The sequence below is a fragment of the Acomys minous genome (genome assembly GCF_964271855.1).
Source record: "Acomys minous genome assembly, chromosome: 16".
Taxonomy (NCBI): domain Eukaryota; kingdom Metazoa; phylum Chordata; class Mammalia; order Rodentia; family Muridae; genus Acomys; species Acomys minous.
This window is the reverse complement of record NC_140498.1, coordinates 83,831,897-83,851,160: the sequence shown is the minus strand read 5'-3', so window position 1 is coordinate 83,851,160 and position 19,264 is coordinate 83,831,897. Positions and strand designations below refer to the sequence as shown.

Sequence of the window (19,264 nt, the reverse complement as noted above, 5' to 3'; positions counted from 1 at the left end):
CTGTTTCAGCATTCATCTCATACCCTGGAGCTTTTGCGCGCTCCCCATGTCATTCCATGTCACTCCATGTCGTGTTCCTAGGGGCAGAACATGTGGTGCTCCCTTCCATTTTGTGGCGGAATCTTCCTCAATTGTGTGTACAGGTCAAGGACATTTTTAAAAAAAGATTTATTTGTGTTTTATTTTCTGTGTATGAGTGTTCTGCCTACAAGTACGCAGGTGTATCGCATGCATACGGTGCCCATGGAAGTCAGAAGAAGATGCCGGATCTCCCGGAACCGGAGTTACAGGTGGCTATGAGCTGCCATGTGGGTGCTGGGAACCAAGCCTTGGTCCCACGGAAGAGCAGCCAGTGCTTTCACCTACTAAGCCATCTTTCCACCCACGGCAGGGGCGACAGTAAAGTGTTTACTTCCGAAGTGTGGGGACCCCAATTCTGGATCCTCTCCCATGAAGTCAGTACATCTATCTGGAAGCTTCTGGCTGGCCAGCCTAGCCTACTTGGTATATTCCAGGTCCCAGGGAGAAACTGCCTCCGCAGAATGCAGGAACATCTGAGCATGCCTGGCATGGTGGCGCACGCCTTTAATCCCAGCACTTGGGAGGCAGAGGCAGGCCGATCTCTGTGAGTTCAAGGCCAGCCTGGTACACAAAGTGAGTCCAGGACAACCAGGGCTACACAGAGAAACTCTGTCTCAAAAACCCACCTAAGCAAGGACACTGATGCTGCCCTCTGACCTCCACGTGCACACAGGCGTACTTTACACACAAAAGAAATAGCATGGGAAACAGTGTGCAAAACTCATATTCACGCAGAAGTAATTTTAGAGAATTGTGAGCTGAAGAAATTCTTTCCCAAGAACTGATTTGTAAAATCATAAACCAAGCCTAATGCCTGTAATGACATGGGAGCTGGTCAGTGGGAAGAGCCAGCCAATGGGTGGGGCAGGGTCAGTGGGAACCACTGGCCCCACCTTATTCTAACTCACCTAGTGCCCCTAGGATTACCTGGGGCCTCCTAAAAATGAGCTGAGGAGACCTGACACGCTGGCAACAAGGAGACTCCATGTCGGTCTCTAGGGAAAGGCGTCTATGTAAGTGGAACAGCATGTAGGGAGGCCCAGGGGTAAGCTGGGGAAGCCCCCAAGTGAGTCAGCTCAGAGCCCCTCACGATCCCTCTGGCAAGATGTTGCAGGCCAGGAGGTCCTGGGCTGGACTCCGTTTAGGGCCTGGCCTTGGCAGTGATTGAAATGAAGGGGGGGAAAATCTCCACCCAGAGCACTTAGTATGGCTGCAGTATCGACCTACAGTGGTGGTATCACCACTCCTGTTACCCCTAAGAGCCATGGCAGTGGGGTCTCCATGGCAACATTCCCCACTCCACCCCCCAACATCTTAGGGATGACTGTGGCTTAGTCCCCTCCCCACACAAGCTTGAATGGCCTGAAATCACAGGCCCTTTAGCAGCACAGCACACAGCTTTCCTTCCCTGGACTCTGTGCCCAGTCACTCCCACTGTGCACCGAAGCATGCACGGTCACCTACTGTCAAGGGCTCCAGGATACACTGGGCAAGTCCACTAACCTCTCTAGACCTCAAGACTTCGTTCAAAACATGGGACCGTGAAACCTGAGTATGTAGGTAGATATAACCCGGGCTTCCTCAGCTGGGCAAAGGCCTCAGGCTGCCCCGCATCTCTGGTCCACAGTGGAAAGTCCCGGATGCTGGCAAGGAATGCCAGCTGGGAAGCCCCGGGTCCCTAGCAAGGCAAGTAGAAGGAAGGGTAAAATCCTGCACTTCCTCCGCACGCCAGGTGGCTCATGGCCTACCCAGCTTTTATCTCAGAAGAGATAAGCCGATGCTCAAGTTCACGTTCATGATCAAATGAACCCACTTAATCCCCACAGGGCTCTGTGCTGAGCGGCTCCCAGGGCCTGTGGAGATGGGTTACTGATGCCTGCGGGTACAGAGGGGCCACACTCCACGGGCTCCACATCCTGGGCAAGGCCACTCACCAAATCCCAAAGTAGCCCAGAGCCCTTCTCTGGATAGAGATACTGGCGCCCAAGGCGAGGGGCAAAACCAGGCTGTCCTCACTGGACCACCTACCCACCTCAGAATAGTCCATGCTCTCCCACTGAAATGCCAAGACAAAGGCAGCAGGAAGAAAAAGCATCTGCAGTGTGTGTCACACACACTGAAAGCATTTCAGGCACAGAACTTATGAGTAGGCCTAGGCACCAGCAAACTCAGCTGTGTGCGGCTTCCTTGCCCTGAAGGACACAAAGAGGCATGGGAGGAGTGTGCCCCAAGGACACTGGGCAAAGTCTGGAGGCATGTCTGGCTGTCACAAAGGGGCAGAACAGGGACTGCTCAGGCACTGGTAGGCAGAATCAAATACTGCCCACGCCCAGGAATAGAAGCAGTGCCCAGCCTGAGCTAACCTAAGCTACATGAGACACTGTCTCAAAACACTAGAAAAGAGCCGAGTGTGGTGACACAAGCCTTTAATCTCAGCACTCAGGAGGCAGAGGCAGGTGGATCGATGTGAGTTCGAGGCCAGCCTGGTCCACAAAGAGAGTCTAGGACAGGCAGAGTTACACAGAGAAACCCTGTCTTGGGACACACACACACACACACACACACACACACACACGGAAAAAGGGGGTGAGATAGCCTCTTTCCCTATCCCCACAAACCTGAAGTTCCCTTCAGAAGGCTGGGCTATGCTCAGGCGTTCTGTTTCTAACTGCCTTACCTATGGAAAACACAGTCTCATAAGCAAGGCAGCCCCTTGGTCGGACAGCTGCCACACTCAAACTCTGCCTGGCAAAAGTGAGCCTTCGCAGAGTGCCACCTCCGCACACGGGCAGGTGCCTTCAGGGAAGGCCCCACACCTATTTCCCTTTACTCCCCAGTATACACAGGAAGGTTTAGCGGCCACGTCCCATCACGAGAACACCCTCCACAACAGACACTACTCCAGAAATGACATCAACCCACAAGACATGGTAGGCCTTGACAAGGGTCTAATGATGATGGGGACAGTCACTATATAAGCCAGGGGCTCACTCCTAGGTCCTTCCAGTCCTGCCAACAAGCCAAGAAGGGGAGCACTGTCTCGGATATCCCTGTTTTACGTACAAGGAAACTGAGGCGGCGTGACTTAAACACGCTGAGGCTATGTGGAGCGTGGCAAGAGAGGAGATTCCAGGATTCCCAGAGAGCCCCTGGGACCCATCTTCCGGAGCATGGGGAACTCCAGGCTGTCACTGTTCACCCACTGCTGACCTACTAACTGGTAGGGCCACACGGCTCCCTGTGACAGCAGGCTGCAGCGTGCCTCCTGCAGAAAGATGGGACCCATGAACTCTGGCATGAGGACACGATGAGGCCCAGGCCAGCACGGAAACAAACGGGCCTGAGGAAACAGAAAGACGGGGTGGGAAAAGCCCACACTCAGTGAGGGCAACGCCCAGCAGACAGTGTCCTGTGAGCCTTACTCAACCAATACATCTTCTATGTCTCCTTGCCTTATGGTCCAGCCTGGTAGACACAACCCACTTCTGCCCCGCAGCCTCTGTACCCAACCCCGCCAGGGCACCCACCCGCCCTCAAGCCAATGCAGCCTCCAGAGCTGGAGGGGGTGGGAAGGTGCAGGACCCTTGCATCGAAAGATCTCTTTTCATTCAATTGCTGCTCTGGTTCCTGGCGAGGGGCCCAGAGGCCTTGGGACAGGAGCTGGCAATTTCCGCCTTTCTCTGCAGCTGGGGAGCTGGCCTCTGGGCACTGCCTGCAGCAGAGAACCCAGGGCACCTACCCATTGGAGACAAGGCCATGGCTGGAGGAGCCCATCCTGGAGAACCAACTGCAGTCTGTCAGGGGGATAAGCTAGGGACACACTGTTCCCCAGCCATCCGCTGGGAACAGGTACACACTGGCTTTGAGGGAATAAAAACAAAGAGAGGACATGGGACCATAAGACCTCCCTGCGTCCCCAGCCTCCCCAGCCTCCTCCAGCCTCCCTCCCCCCACCTCTGGCCTCACCAGCTTCCTTGCCAATGGAGTTCCTTGCAAGATGAAGTTCTCTCCTGCGGCTCTGCATCCTGTTTCCCAGATCTCAGGACATAACGACCATCCATGTCCTGGGTCTGGGACAATCACCATCTGCGTGACTGTGTCCCCGGCTCTAAGCATGCTCTGGTTCAGCAAAGCTTCCTCTTTGGTTATAACAAGTGACAAGACCGCACAACAGACAAAACCATCCATTTGAGAGTGGGAGTCACTGGGTGGGGCCGGACCTCCCAGTAGCCAGGGACACAGGATATTGCTCCCTGGCCTCCAGCCTCTTTGTCATGAAGACCCTGTGCACACATTAGCAAGGTCACCCCTAACAGTCACCACCAGGCTCCAGCTAACTCTCACCCGTCCTAAGTTCCATCCGCAGCCTCAGCTCTCCTTTGCCATTTGTCAAAACATACAATTCCAACACTCGGCATCACTTGGGGGCAAAGACTCCAAAAAGCCAGGTGCTGTGGTGCACGCCTGTAATCCCAGCACTCAGGGAGGCAGAGGCAAGTGAAGCTCTGTAAATTCGAGGCCAGCCTGGTCTACAAAGCAGGTCCAGTGCAGCCAAGGCTATACAGAGAAACCCTGTCTCGAAAAAACTAGAAAAGAGGCTGGAGAGATGGCTCAGAGGTTAAGAGCACTGGCTGTTCTGTTTTCAGAGGTCCTGAGTTCAATTCCCAGCAACCACATGGTCCATCTATAATGAGATCTGGTGCTGCCGGCATACGTGCAGGCAGAATGCTGTATGCATAATAAATAAATATTTTAAAACAGAAAATATAATAAATAAATCTCTAAAAAGCACCTTAGGGCCGCAAGGAAACTCCCAGAGCCACACCCCACAAACCCTGAACTCTAGCATCTAATTTTGGGGTCCAAATAACTCAGCCTTTCCATTCCCACAGGGCACAGTGGGCATGTCCAGATCTGCCTTCTGTATGACATACATCCATGCCTAGGTACACAGTCTAGTCTTTATGAAAAGGTGACTCAGGTAGAGCCCTGCACTGGACCTCCCTCCCAGTCAACACATTAACTGTCAATCACTGTTCTTGAGTAAAACTGTTCTGGAGTTTTGAGGTTTGGTTTGTTTTTGTTTTGTTTTTTGACCAGTCAAGAGAGGAGAGCCACCAGGGGCACAGGAAATTCCTCCTCATTGAAATCTGCACTCCTCCTCCCCAGCCCCAACCCTTGGTCTGCACAGCTGAGGCCAAGAAAAATACTGGCGCCAATCAAGCCTCCAACTTCTGAGAGGCCTCCAGGCGTCACCAGGCCAGGTCATGGAAGTCTGCAAGGTATAGATGGTGAGCGGGGGCGAGACGTGTGTGGGAAGCTTCCAGAAGGCCAAGCTGGCAGGAATGAGGACTGGAGAGGTTGTTAGCCACCCAAAGAAACTCAGACAAACCTGGCCCTTGGACCACCAGGGAACCAGAGCCCCTACGGCAGTACTGAGGGGACAAAAGCCAGACCTGGCCTGTGACAGGGCACACAGAATGAAACAACCACCAAACATTGAAGGCTGACCCATGGACCCATGAAACAACCTCCTCCTCCTCCTCCTCCTCCATTTTATTTTATTTTATTTATTTTATTTTATTTTTTGAGACAGGGTTTCTCTGTGTAGCCTTGGCTGTCCTGGACTCACTTTGTAGACCAGGCTGGCCTCAAACTCACAGTGATCCGCCTGCCTCTGCCTCCCGAGTGCTGGGATTAAAGGCATGCACCACCACCGCCTGGCCATGAAACATTCTTTTGCTTCAAAGCCTTTTCTGTCATCTTCTGACCAGAAAACAGAGGAAGCACTGGCCTCTGGTGCCCAAAGCCCTCCCACAGCACCAGCACCTTGTCAGCTTCCCCTGCCCCAGACCAACATGCCCCAACCCACGCCAGCCCCTCTCTCCTAGCCATACACACCTCAATGTCTCCCAAACACCCAGAAACACTCTTTCCAGCACCCAGAGGGCCCAGATGCCCAGCCAAGGGGCTCAAGGCACGGAGAGGGCAGCATAAACCTGAAGGTCACACAGCAAACCCAAGGTGTGATCCCTACCTTACTTAGTGTTCTCAGGAAACTGTGACAAGGACAATAGCAGAACCCAGGTGCCAGGGGACACAGTGGGGGTGGGGGTGGGGCGCACGGACACAGTGGGGGAATGCAGCTTCCTGTCAGTGCTGCAGCTCTTACTTATAACTAGTATGGAGAAACAAAGTTAGCAGGGTCAGCCTCCCACATTGCAGAGCTGGAAAGTGACCCTAAGGGAGCAAGTTGCAGTGACCAGTCAAAGGGAATGACCCCAAGAACAGACGAGGTCCTGCCCAGGATACCTGCCACCAGGAAGGGGCATAACCTTACTGTGGAGCATAGCATTACTGTGTGCCTCAGTTTCCCTATCTGAAAAAAATGGAGAACTGGGCACTCTGGTGACCAAGGCTTAGGAGGGCCAGCCCAGGACAGGCACAGTAAGGCTCTGATATTCCTAGCCAGCTCTCGTGCCAGAACAGAGTAAGCCTCCTACACGGGAAACCCACAGATGTCACACCAACGTGCACAACTGTTCCCAAGAGCCAGGCAGAAGCAGGCCAGTGGATGCAAGGACAACACACAGGCGCGTATGCGCACCATGCTGTTAAAGGCAGTCGCCCACTTTAAAGATCCAGACACTGAGGTTCCATCAGCAGCTAGGCCTGCTGCACACCAGCCCAGAGCAGTGACAGCCTCGGAGAAAGAAAGTGCTGGAGTCCAGCACTGAAATCCAGACAAAGACATCCAGACACAAAAACAGATCCCTGCAGTCTCGGGGCAGGTACCTTGCAACCAACGTGTCTTCTCACCACGAGAACTTAGGGTGCAGCCAGGGTGACAGCCAAAGCCCATACATTAGAGGACGGCACAGACAAAAACCTAAAAAGGGGGCTCGGCCAGGTGAGACAGATCAGGAAACAGCCCTCAGGACAAGGCAATATGAAAACAAAGCTGATGTTGCCCCAGGGAGAAGCACCTCAGGCAGAGACTGTGCAAAGGCCCTGGGGTGGAAGCACACATAAGGAGAAGCAGCAGCTCAGGCCAATGGGGCAGGCACAAAGGAAGCAAGGGGCAGGGGTGGTGAGCGGCTGGCTGTGCAGGCCTTGCCAGCGAGGGTAAGGCCTGGCTCTGCCACTGGGCCAGCTAGGTCAATCTGACTTGGTTTTATTTGAGTGTGGATGGGTGTGCACACATGCATAGAGGTCAGAAGCCATGGCCAAGTGCTGGTACCCAGATCCTGTCTAACCTTGGTTTGGTTTGGTTTGGTTTGGTTTGGTTTGGTTTTCCTCAGACGGAGTCTGTGGCGTGGGGCTTTCCAATTAGGCTAGGCTAGCTGGCCGCCAAGTCCCAGGGATCCTGTCTCCACCTCCCAAGCACTGGTTCTCAACCTCCCTCACGCTGCGACCCTCCAATACAGTCCCTCATGTTGTGTGACCCCTAACCATAAAATCACTTTGTCACCTCTTCATAACTGTAATTTTGCTACCGTTATGTATCGTAACGTTTTTCCAATGGTCTTCGGTGAACCGTGTGAAAAGGGGAGTTTGACCCCCCCAAATGGGCAGTGACCCACAGGCTGAGAATCACTGATTAGATGGTCACATGTTCATGCCACCGTTTTACTAGGGGGTCCCGGGAGCTCACTCAGCTCAGCCCTCCTGCTTGCGCAAACACTATCCTGCCGAAGCCGTCTCCCCGAGTTATTTTACTCTTTTGTCTTTCTGTGTGTGCTCTTGTTATGGGGGCACCGGCTGGGGCATGCATGTGTAAGCCTAGAGACAAGTCTGTAGAGTTAGATCTCCTTCCACATTTCCATGGGTTCCAAGGGCCAAACTCAGGGCACCAGGTTCCTTATGGTAAGCACCTTCACCTGCGGGGCCACGGTGGCGTTTTTGAGGCAGGATCTCACCATGTGGCTCAGATTGGCCTTGAATTTGTGGTCCTTCTGCCTCAGCGTTCTGGTGCACAGATTCCAAGAATGTACCTGGTACCTGCACACCCAGTTTGACTGGGTTTGTTGTTGTTGTTGTTCGTTTTTCGAGACAGGCTGTGTGGCCCTGGCTTTGTAGACCAGGCTGGCCTCGAACTCACAGACACCCACCTGCCTCTTTGACTGGATGGTGGTGGGTGGCTGGGACACTGCTGAGAAGCAATCCACTTCCCAGAGTGACTCTGGCGAGAAGCAGCCCCACCCCCACCCCAACCCCAAGGGGCCTCTATGCTTTTAGAGCCAGAAGGCCACAATCAAGAGCAGGACTGGTCCTTCTGGGACCATGACAACTCGCCCTTAGCCTTCCATGCTCCTAGTTGTAGCCTTTGGCTGTCCCACCTCTGTCCCATCTCTTCTGTCTATGTGTCTTCATGCCAGGCCCTCTTATGAGGACGCCACGCTGTATTCAGGAGACATCTCACCGCAGCGTGACTTCACCCTAAATGCCGATGTCCACAGTGACTCTCTTGCCATGCCACTGAAGGTCACACACACCTAGGGTTCTCCGAAGGAGAACTTGAGTAGGAGGGAGACACTGGTCAACCCATGCCAGGGCCTGGTCCAGGCATAGAAAACAGGCGGGGACTGGGGACAGGGCGTGGTGGCGCGGGCCTTTGATCCCAGCACTCGGGAGGCAGAGGCAGGGGGATCACTGTGATTTCAAGGCCAGCCTGGTCTACAAAGCAAGTTTAGGACAGCCAAGGTTACACAAAGAAACCCTGTCTCGAAACCCCCCCCAAAAAAAAAGGAGGAGGAGGAGGAAGAGAAGAAGAAGAAGAAGAAGAAGAAGAAGAAGAAGAAGAAGAAGAAGAAGAAGAAGAAGAAAGCAGATGGGGACACGAAGATGGACCAGGCAGGTTCAAGACACAGTCTCAGCTTCCCAGGGCTCCGTAGGACCCAGGAGTCCTAATGCTTATAATGTGGCTCAGCTGGCCTAGGGCAAACCCCTAGGACTTGAGGGTCTCCAAGAATAGCACCCCTCCAACCTTGAAGCCCTCTCACAGCAGGCAGGCTTGTGCCATTAGCCCAGTCAACTGTCCGGTGCCAGGCAAGTTGCTATGGCTATGGAGACACCAGGTCACACAGGGATTCTCTCAGACTGACTCAGTGGGCCCTGCAGAAGCCAACACGAAGACAGATGGGCCTGAGCCATCTCTACACCTGGCCTCTGAGGCTTAGGATTTAAATCCCCCAATAGAGGGCCTCCACACATAAGCCCATAGAGCAAACTCCAGCCCTGCACTACCCTCCCTCCAGTACCAGAAGCCAGGGTCTCCCCACAAGGGTAGGCAGCGTAAGAATAGGCCTCTGAGGATGTTAAGCAGACAGATCTTCGGGAGTTGGGACACAAATGTGGGGCCACCTCACATCCCTCCCCACCTGCCTCAAGGGAAGGGCTGAGCTAGGGGGTGACAGTAAGCTTCAAGGTTAGAGAAGGGACCGGAAGAAGTTAGCGGAGGCCAGTGTCGACCTGCACCCCATGCTAAGCAGAAGCTGAGACTACCGTAAGAGGTCCCCGGCTTCCTCTTAGCCAGCTCAGATCCTAGGGAAGCTGTCCTCCCTGAAGACAGAGAGGGTGGGGGTGGGGGTGTCCACTGCCTCTTGTTCATGAGCCTGGGCTGGAGCAACTGAGTTAGGTCTGCAGGGTGAGCTTCCTGGCTCCTTTTGCGCCTTCACACCCTGAAAGGTCACCACTCTTAAGTCCACGTCAACCACAGGGCTTGCCCAGACCTAGGCTTAGACAGTTTTCCTCAAGGATCCAAAGCGCACACAAGTCACAGAAAACCAAGTGCATTGGAAGACAGAAGGGGAACCCAGCCACTAGCCCCAGGACAACTGACTAGCCTGAGGGATTGGGGGAAAGGGGACACAGACTGATCCTAAGGCCACCTGCACAGGAGAGACTGACCCCAGGGGCCACCTGCCAAGGAACAATTAACCCTGGAGGCCATTGAGGCCAATAGAGATTGACCCCAGGGTGACTTTCCCAAGAGATTGACTGTGGAACCTACCCAGGCCAGGAAAGACTGACTCCCTTCTCACCCACAGACAGCCCCGCATCAGTCCCAGGCCTAAGCCCAGCTCCAGCCACCCTCCTGGAGCTCTCATTCATCTCTTCCCAATTCAATGAGTGGAAGCAGAGGCATCCTAAAGCATCTGGGGCAGGGCTCCAGCATCCCTGGGTACCAGGAAGGTGACTTCCCACCCCAGGGCACATTGTTCCTTAGGAACTGGAAGCCTCCAAATCACTCTGTCAACTGCCCAAGGCTGACAGGTGCTCACAGATGCTGGCTCAGTGTTGATCTTGCTAACCCCAGTCAGCACTGAGGGGACACCCCACAAAGGACCTTCCTCCTGGATCTTAGCACAGAGGCAACTCCTTTTTTAAAAAAAAAAAAAAAGATTTATTTATTATGTATACAGAACTCTGCCTGCATGACAGAAGAGGGCATCAAATCACATTATAGAAGGCTGTAAACCACCATGTGGTTGCTGGGAATTGAACTCAGGACCTCTGGAAGAGCAGTCTTAACCTCTGAGCCATCTCTCCAGCCCATACAGAGGCAATTCTTAAGAATCCTCACAAGGCTGGGTGGTAGTGGTGCACGCCTTTAATCCCAGCACTTGGGAGGCAGAGGCAGGCAGATCGCTGTGAATTCGACACCAGCCTGGTCTACAGAGTGATTCCAGAACAGCTAAGGCTACACACAACAGAAACCCCATCTTGAAAAACTTTAAATAATAATAATAATTAATCATCATCATCATCATCATCATAAGATGAAATCAATGTTGGAAACCGAGACAAAAAGAAATGTGAGCTGGGTGTGGTTGATCCCAGCACTCGGGAGGTAGAGGCAAGTGGATCCCTGTGAGTTCAATGTGAGTCCAGAACAGCCAAGGCTACACAGAGAAACCCTGTCTCGAAAAAACGAAAACAAAAACCAAACAAACAAAACAAAAGCAAAAAGAAATGTGGACCCAAGGTGACACTGGTGAAAAACCTGAACACAGACCCATGCGCTACTGTAACAGCAAGCTTACAGAGCTGCCTCTGAGCTCCCAAGCCACCAAAGCAAAGGGGAAACAGGGTGAGCTGAAGGCTGGTGAGAATTCTGAAAACAACATCAAGTCTCCCAGAAAGCACTGAGAGCTCTACACAAAAGGCAGCAGTATTTAAGAAGCGAATGGATGGTGCCCAAAGTCAGCCACCTCCTCTTTTTCCCACTGAATACAACAGACGGGTACAAGCACTGGACCAAGCCTGACTGTGCCAGGACCCGAGCCAGAAGCAGGGGGCTTGGAGACCACACATCGTGACCTCCAGACCCGCTGAGTCCCCAAGTACAAAAACCTGGATAGGCTACAAAGAGGTCAAAGAATGTGAGAACACCCCATCCCCCACCTGTGTAGATAAGACTTTTAGAGCTGGAATCCAACAAATATTTATAGACCCCAAAAGCTGTATTTCACAAAATCTTTTTTTTTTTTTAATGCAAGCCAGGCGTAGTGGCATACACCTTTAATCCCAGCAAAAGGGGTAGAGGCAGGTGGACGTCAGCCTGGTTTACACAGTGTGAGTTCCAGACAGCCAAGCTTACTTATAAGACCATGGAGGCCGCCATCACCCCAGCCCTGGCAGCCAGGGCAGCAAGCAGTTAAGCAAGCAGTGAATGGCAGCCTTGAGAGTCTTCTGGGCTATAAAGTATGCAGGGCCCAGTATGGACCACACATGACGATCGGTGTGCAATCGGATCACATATACAACATGACACCAGGGACACAGAGGAAAGTGGCTCATGCTCAGCGTGGCTGCACACACCCAGAGTAACAGCCCTGAGGAGGGAACCCACCTCTGCCTTCCCCACTGCCTTTGTCCGTCCTCTAGAACTCAGCATCTCCTTCTATGAAGCCCGGAGCCTTCTGCAGTTTAGAATTCATTACTTCTTCCTGCCGTGTACCTTATTTTTTTTTCCCCCTGACAAATACATAAAAGATAACAACAGCCACCACTCTATGTGTGCAAACATGTGGCAGCCAGCTGAGTTGACACACGTCTGTCATCCCAGCACTCATGAGGCTGAGACAGGAGGATTGCTGAGAGTTCCAGGCCAGCATGAGCTACAGGTTGAGGGAGACCTTGTAGTGGTTTGAATGAGGATGGTGCCCACAGGCTTAGAGGTTTGAATGCTTGACTCCCCAGTTAGCGGGACTGTTTGGGAAGAACTGGGAGGTGTGGCCTTGTTGGAAGATGTGTGTCACCGGGTGTCAGCACTGAGATATCTAAAGCCCACACTAGTGTGTATCTGCATCTATCTCTTGTATGTCTGTCTCTGGCTACCTGTTACCCTCGGATCAGGATGGAAAGCTCTCGCAACTACTGCTCTAGGACCATGCCCGTCTGCTTCCCAGCATGAGGATCCTGGACTGACCTTCGGAAATTGTTAGGCGAGCCCCCCAAATTAAATGCTTTCTTCCATAAGAGCTGCCTTGGACATGGTGCCTCTTCATAGCATAAAACACTGACTAAGACACTCTACCACCACCCCAAAAAAGAGGATGTGTCCATGGCACATTCATTCATAACAAAGAAAATAAGCTTCACTTACTTACAGGAGGCAGGCCCTCTCCAGAGGACCAGAGGACCAGAAAGAACAAGCATGCCAGGGTCCCAGCTGGATCAGCAGCTAGTGTGCCAGCGTGCGCGTCACCCAGAGCCACCTATGCATATGGCTCAGACCAGCTCTGCCTGCTGAGCCTGGGAAAGGGGAAACAGGAGGGTGCTGGGACCTTGGCCTTACAGGGCTGCCAGACTCACGGCATGGTCCGATTGTGCACACAGCCAACACCACCTGCCACATGGAGTGCCAGGCTCTCCGGCCACAACGCCAATGGCCCTTCGTCTCAATGCCCCACGAGCTTCTCACTTCTACTGTAACTAATAATTGAGTTCAACCAAGCTTGTCTTCTCAGCTACTGTGGAAGTTGAGGCAGGAGGACTCCAAGTTCAAGACCAGCCTGGGCAACTTTGTGAGAGCTTGTTTCATAAATAGAAGGTTTAAAAAATTAAAATTTAAATTAAAAAAAAAAACCACTCGGGAAGCAGAGGCAGGCGGATCACTGTGAGTTCGAGGCCAGCCTGGTCTACAAAGTGAGTCCAGGACAGCCAAGGCTACACAGAGACCTTTTTTCAAAAAAAAAAAAAAAAAAGGCTTAAGATATGGCTCAGTTAAAGCAGGGTGTGGTGGCGCATGCCTTTAATCCCAACACTGGGGAGGCAGAGGCAGGCGGATCGCTGTGAGTTTGGGGCCAGCCTGGTCTACAAAGAGAGTCCAGGACAGCGAAGATGACACAGAGAAACCCAATCTTGGAAAACAAAAACAAAACAAAGGTTCAAACCAGGTGATACTCTACAACATACTAACACCACTGTCACCTGCACTGACAGTGCCAGAGACTGGTGGGAAAATAAAGCCATGGCGTGGGTACCAAGCCTAGGACAGAGGGCATGTAACTAGGGGAACACGGAGCTATGCAGCCCTGCCTAGGGCAGCATAAAGCACAGAAAGCCCATAGAACAGTGAGGGGAGGGTGGTGTTAAGATGCTTGGTACCACTGATGCTCCTACATCCAGTGGCCACTGTGTACAGGGAGCCCAGGCAGCCATTGAAGCTGTTTAAGTGAACTAAAATTAAATAAAGTCACCTGCTCAGCAGCTTGGTGCTCTGGACCCAGTGTGTGTTGGGGGGGGGGGAAGGGGGGGAGGTGGAGAGAAGCAACAGAGCAACACACAGGAAGTCACAGTACGGTCTTTCCAAAACACCCCTGAGGCAACCCAACTGTCAGGGTTACAGAGGGAGGGGAAACCCCCAAAACACATCAGAGGGTACCATTCCCACCTTCATCGCCATAAGTCCTCTTCCATCCTCCAAGCTGCTATTGATCCGCAGGCAGGTGGATTCCAGGTGGGAGAGGAGATAGCAGCTCCTAGCTCAGAGAGAAGCAGCTGAGCCACGAGTCACCAACCAGGGAGAGGGGAGGAGTCCTCAGTCTCCAGAGAGCAGCAATCCCCAACCTGGGGTCAAGGGAAGAGTCTAGTCTAGGCCAACCAGCTGCTGGAGGATCCTTCCCAGCAGCCTTCAGGAGGGAAGATTCCAGACTAGGGGTATAGCTCAGTGGCTCTTGCCCAGCACCAGAGCAAATAGGTTCAACCCCAGTACTGCAAAATAAATAAATGTACAAGGAAAAAAGATGGGAGAAACACATCCTCTCCAACCGCAGGGCAAGTACAAGGACACAAGTCCCCATGACAAGCCCTTCAGGCAAATCGTTGCTCTCCAGTGAGGAAGCTACATACAGTGACAGCAGAGCCATATATGAGGACTTGTGTGACCCTCAACTGTAGAGCACTCAAGCAGCGCAGCAATAGCAACAATGGTGGTAGCCCCATCTTACAGATGAGCAAACTGAGGCTTTGAGAGGTTAAGTAACCTCCCCCAGAGCAACAACTGGATGCTGTGGTGCTGAGCGCCAAACCTTGGCCTCTGCAATCCTCACGAGATTGCAGTGGTAGAGGGCAGGGTTCCAACTTGACTGGTCCTATAAGGTACCAGGCTGCGCACACAGCCTGTGAGCCAGAAAACAGACTGCTCAGAACCTTTACAATGCTGTGCTAAATCAACCACCAGCTCAGACGAAGCAGATCAGGTGACCTGTCCCCTGCCATGCTTCCAAGATCCTTTATGACCAGACAGGGGCCCCTGAGCAAGGCAGTAAGGGGGGTGGAGGGGGTGGAGGGATGGGGTCCTGCAGTCAGCTCCAACATAGGTACCACTAAGAGGACTCTGACTTCACGAACCATTGGCACACAGTCCTCCCATGACCTTGGGCAACTGCACCCTCTGACCTGTGGCACTCTCAGGAGCAGAGGCTGAGCAGGCACATAGCAATGTCCCGAGCCAGATTCCCCAAGGAGACACCCAGCCGAGCACTCCAGGGCTCCAGGGCTCCTCGCTTGCAGCTTTATGCCCTGTTAGACACCATGCTAAATAATTCAAACCCCTGTTTTCATTTCAAAATAAACACAGCACTGTCGCCAAGGCAGATGCCAAAAATTTGCATGAATGTTTGAGATAAAATGAGACTTCAAAGAAATGCCAGCCTGCCGCTGGCACCGCCCCCTCTCCGAACCCTGGGAGAACAAGTTCCCAGTCTCAGAGCAGCTCTCCTCCTCCCACAGCCCTGCAGAGATCAGCAGGTGCTGCACCATGAGAAAGGTCAGTTCCTGCTCCTATCCCTGCAGCTGGGCAAAGCCAAGGCTGTCTGCTGTGTGAGCAGTGAACCCAGGTGTTAAGTCCTATCGTCCAAGGCCAGTCACCAAAACCTCTCAAGGCCTCTATGACAGCATCAATATAAAATAGGACAGTCACATCCCCAAGGCCCACCTCAGAACGTTCGGTAGATTCATGCCTGGTGCACACACAAAGGCGCTTTCTGAATGCCGGCGCACACACAGTAAGCGCTTTCTGAAAGCCGGCACACACAGTAAGCGCTTTCTGAATGATGGCACACATAGTAAGAGCTTCCTGGATGTCACCACTTTGCTACTGCAGTGCAGAGCTGCCAACTAGACCTGAATTCACCTGGCACACCACAAAGTGGATTTCCGATCTGCCAGCTTCCTCTAGGGAGGCCGGCCTGACCCTTCCCAAGCTTCCCTTCCTCCCTAGGGAGGTGGCTCTTCAGAGCTACCCCCTCCACCTGGCTTTGTGTAGCCTGGCCTTCCCCAGACAGTTGCCTCAGCGCGCACACATATACACACACACACACACACACACACACACCCATCCCCTGGGCACCTTAAGTAGGAATCACCAGCTCCTGCAAGCTGCCGCCTTTGCAGGAAACTGTCCCCGAGGTATCACCTGGGGAGGCTGCTATATGCTATTGGAGACAAGAACAGGAAACAGAGCAGGGGAGGGAGGGAAAAAAACGCATACAGAGGGGGAAAAAAAAAACTCCTCCAGCCCCCTGGCCATAAGCTCATGGAAGCTCCTGCTGGGTATCTCTTCTCTTACTGGGTGGTGGGAAGGTGCCATCCCCCCTCCCCAATCTCAAAAGAGGTTAGCACCGGGTTTCCCAGGACTAGCTTTGGGTGGGACCCAACTAGAAACAACCAGTTCATTTCCAGCCGGTGCTCCAGGGTCCCTGTGGAGAAGTGGGGGGGGGGGGGGGGCGGGGAGACTGTTAGAATGACAAGCACATGCTTGGCCCAGAACAATCCCAGATCCAGAGGTGGTGCGGCTCAGTTCCTGTTTGCAGAGCTAGGGAACCTTTGGGAGGTGGCAGAAGTATTCACTGGGAGAAAAGAAGGGGATTATGCCGTGAGCCCTCACCGAGGGGGGGAGGGGCACGGCCCCAGGAGGGGTCTCCATCCCTCACCAGGGCCTGACAGCCACATTACCACGGACATGGGTTTATCAATAGTTATTGATTTCTGGGCAAGCGTAAATAGGTCCGTGGGAAGAGGCCACGTCTGGCCACTCACTCCCACACCCCCCCCATGTCTGGACCTGAACACCGCAGGCTCCCCTGGCACCCCCAAGGCAATAGCAGTAAATTTCCAAACAGGGACATGGCAGGAGTGCAGGGAAGCCAGGCAGTACCCGAAATGCCCTCTCCACCCCCACCACCGCTCACTGCAGCTCAGCTGGCTGCCAACTCCATGTTTGCCTGTGTTCACTGGGCTGAGGCCTGGCCCTTCTCCATCCTGGGGGGCCTCCTCCATCAGACCCCCCCAGCTCCCAAACTCTCTGGGGGTTTCCCCAATACGAATACAGAGCAAGGATGAGAATCCGGAAATAATAGTAGTCATAGTAACCCATCCAAGGACCCTCCACACAGACTCGGGTCACAGAAGCGCCCCAGACCGGGGAACTGTTTTTACCCTCACCCTGCAGAAGAGAAGCCAAAAAAGCACAGAAAGGTGAAGTCATCTCCTCCCACCCCACCCCCATCCATAACAGTCAGCCACTATAGATTCGAACCCAGGAACTGAGCTGCAGAACCAGCCAGAACTAAGCTTAGACCTCAGGCCAACCTCAGGCTCACCTCAGCCTCCCTCTGACTATTCTGCCCCCTCTTCAACAATTAAAAAAAAAAAAGGCCACCCACGAAGTCCCCAGCAGCCAGCCTGAGATGCACCCCCCCTACACGCGCCTGGCCTCAGAGCCTCTTTCATCAAAGCTGCCGCAGGGACCAGGGCTAGAATCAAAAGTCAAGGCCACCCTAACATTGCGAGCCCCCAGGGATTCTCTGCCTCCCACTCTTTTTTCCCCCCTCACACATCCCTCCACCAAATCTGCAAAGAGGGAGGGGGGGGGAAGCGTAATCGTAAAAAAACCAGTTCTCACCAACGGGGGGGAGGGGGGAGAGGAAGGGGAGGAAGGGAGGAGGCTGAGACAGAACGGATCCGCCCCCGCTGCCTGCACCAGACTCTCGGGGAGGGCGCGCGCACGCCGGCGGGTGGACCTGGCTGCTCGAATAAAGCTACAATGTATACAATGTAAAGATCATTCAGCCAACCGCTGCTGGGCGCCCCCAGCCCTCGGGGCCTCGGGGACCGCCCGTCTGGACGCCCGCCCCACTCTCCTCCCGCAAGGTCGGGAGAGGAGGCCGCTTCCCACGCGCGTCTCAGGGCGCTGGGGCTCCAGACTGCCCCGCTAGGCTAGGATCTGCAACTTCCCAAACTAGTGGCATCTGAAGTATCCGCACGGTTAGAAGGAGGGAGCATGAGGCGGCGCCGCGTCACCGGGGGGGTGGGGGGGGGACGCGGCCGACCACAGGGTCCTCAAGTCCCAGGATGCATCAACCACGGGGGTCTCAGGTCCTGGCCTGCACCACCTCAGAATTCCCGAGCAAATTGCCCCAGAGGGGCCCCAAGTCCTTGGGCTTTGCCACCCACCCCTGAGAATCCAGGTCTTCAAGCTGCGCCACAACAGAGGGTCCACGGGTCCTGGCCTGCTCCAAACCAGAGTCCATCAGTCAGTCCTGAGACTGCGCCACCCTGCAAAGATCCCTGGGGCCTGGCCTTCGACATGCCAGAGGGTACCAGGGTCCTGGCCTAAACTGTTCGCAGAGCCCCCGGATCCTGACCTGAACTGCCCGGGAGAATCCCCAGGTCCCGGCCTGCACCTCCCTGCAGGGTTCCTAGGTATTAGTCAGTGCCATCTCAGAAGGTTCCAGGGACTTGGCTTGTACCACCCCAGAGAGTCCCCAGGTTCCAGGCTGCTTCGTCTCAGAAGGTCTATGGGTCCCGGCCTGCACTCCCTGCAGGGTTCCCCAATCCTCAGGCTGCGCCACCCTACAGGGTCCCCAGGTCCTCAGGCTGCGCCACCCGGGAGGTACCCGGCTCCCGGCCTGTACCGCCTGGAGGGTCCCCGTTTCTTGGCCTGTTCCATCCGCAGGGTCCCCAATTCTCGGCCTGCACCACCCGGCAGGTCTCTGAGTCTTGGCCTGCTCCATCCCACAGGGTCCCGGGTGCCGGGGTCGCGGCCTGCACCGCCCTGCAAGGTCCCGGGAGTTCCCGAAGTTCCCGCGCCCCCGCGCGCGCCCCGCCGCGCCGCCCGTCCCCTCGGGGGCGCCAACTCCGCCGCGTGCGCCGCCCCGGCCCGGAAGCCACCCGCTCCCCGCCGCCCTCCGCGCACTCGGCCCGACTCACCTCGCCGGCGGCAGCACCGGGCACTGGCGCCGGGCTGCGGCACCGATCGGGCTCGGGGACGCGGCGGGCCCGGCTGGGAGCCTGCGGTCTCCGCCCGCCGCGTTACGACGCGGGGCCGGGGCGCGCGGGCCGCTGCGGGGCGCGCATGGCGGGCGCGGGTGGCTGGCGCGGGGACGGGGATGCGGCCCGGCCTGCGCTGCCCGCGGCTCCGCTCCTGGCGGCGAGGGGGCGGGGCTAGGGGCGGGGCCTCGTGGGGGCCCTCCCCAGCCACCTTAAAGGGCCCGCAAGCAAGCACGCCTTCCAAGCCTGCGCACCCCGCCGCCGTGCGCGCACGCGGAGCTGCGTTTCTTGCTGGAGGAAGGCGGAGCAAGTGCCTCCCCGTCCCCTCCTCCTCCTCCAGAGACTTCACGGGAATCGCATTTCAGCTATTAAATTATAACTCAGGAGTGTCCAGGGGATGCAG

The 19,264-nt window shown here is 54.7% G+C and overlaps 1 protein-coding gene across 20 annotated transcripts in view; it reads right to left on the bottom strand.

Moving 5' to 3' along the window:
* Positions 1-19,006, bottom strand: part of NCOR2 (nuclear receptor corepressor 2) — a 164,550-nt gene extending 145,544 nt beyond the window's left edge. For 11 of the 20 annotated variants that reach the window (XM_084762969.1, XM_084762956.1, XM_084762975.1 and 8 more), the window contains exon 1: positions 18,802-19,006. The gene's annotated coding sequence lies outside the window, so the exon portion shown is untranslated. The remainder of the gene's footprint in view (positions 1-18,801) is intronic. The other 9 variants (XM_084762972.1, XM_084762970.1, XM_084762973.1 and 6 more) reach the window with 1 other exon arrangement.
* Between the last annotated feature and the right edge of the window lie 258 nt (positions 19,007-19,264).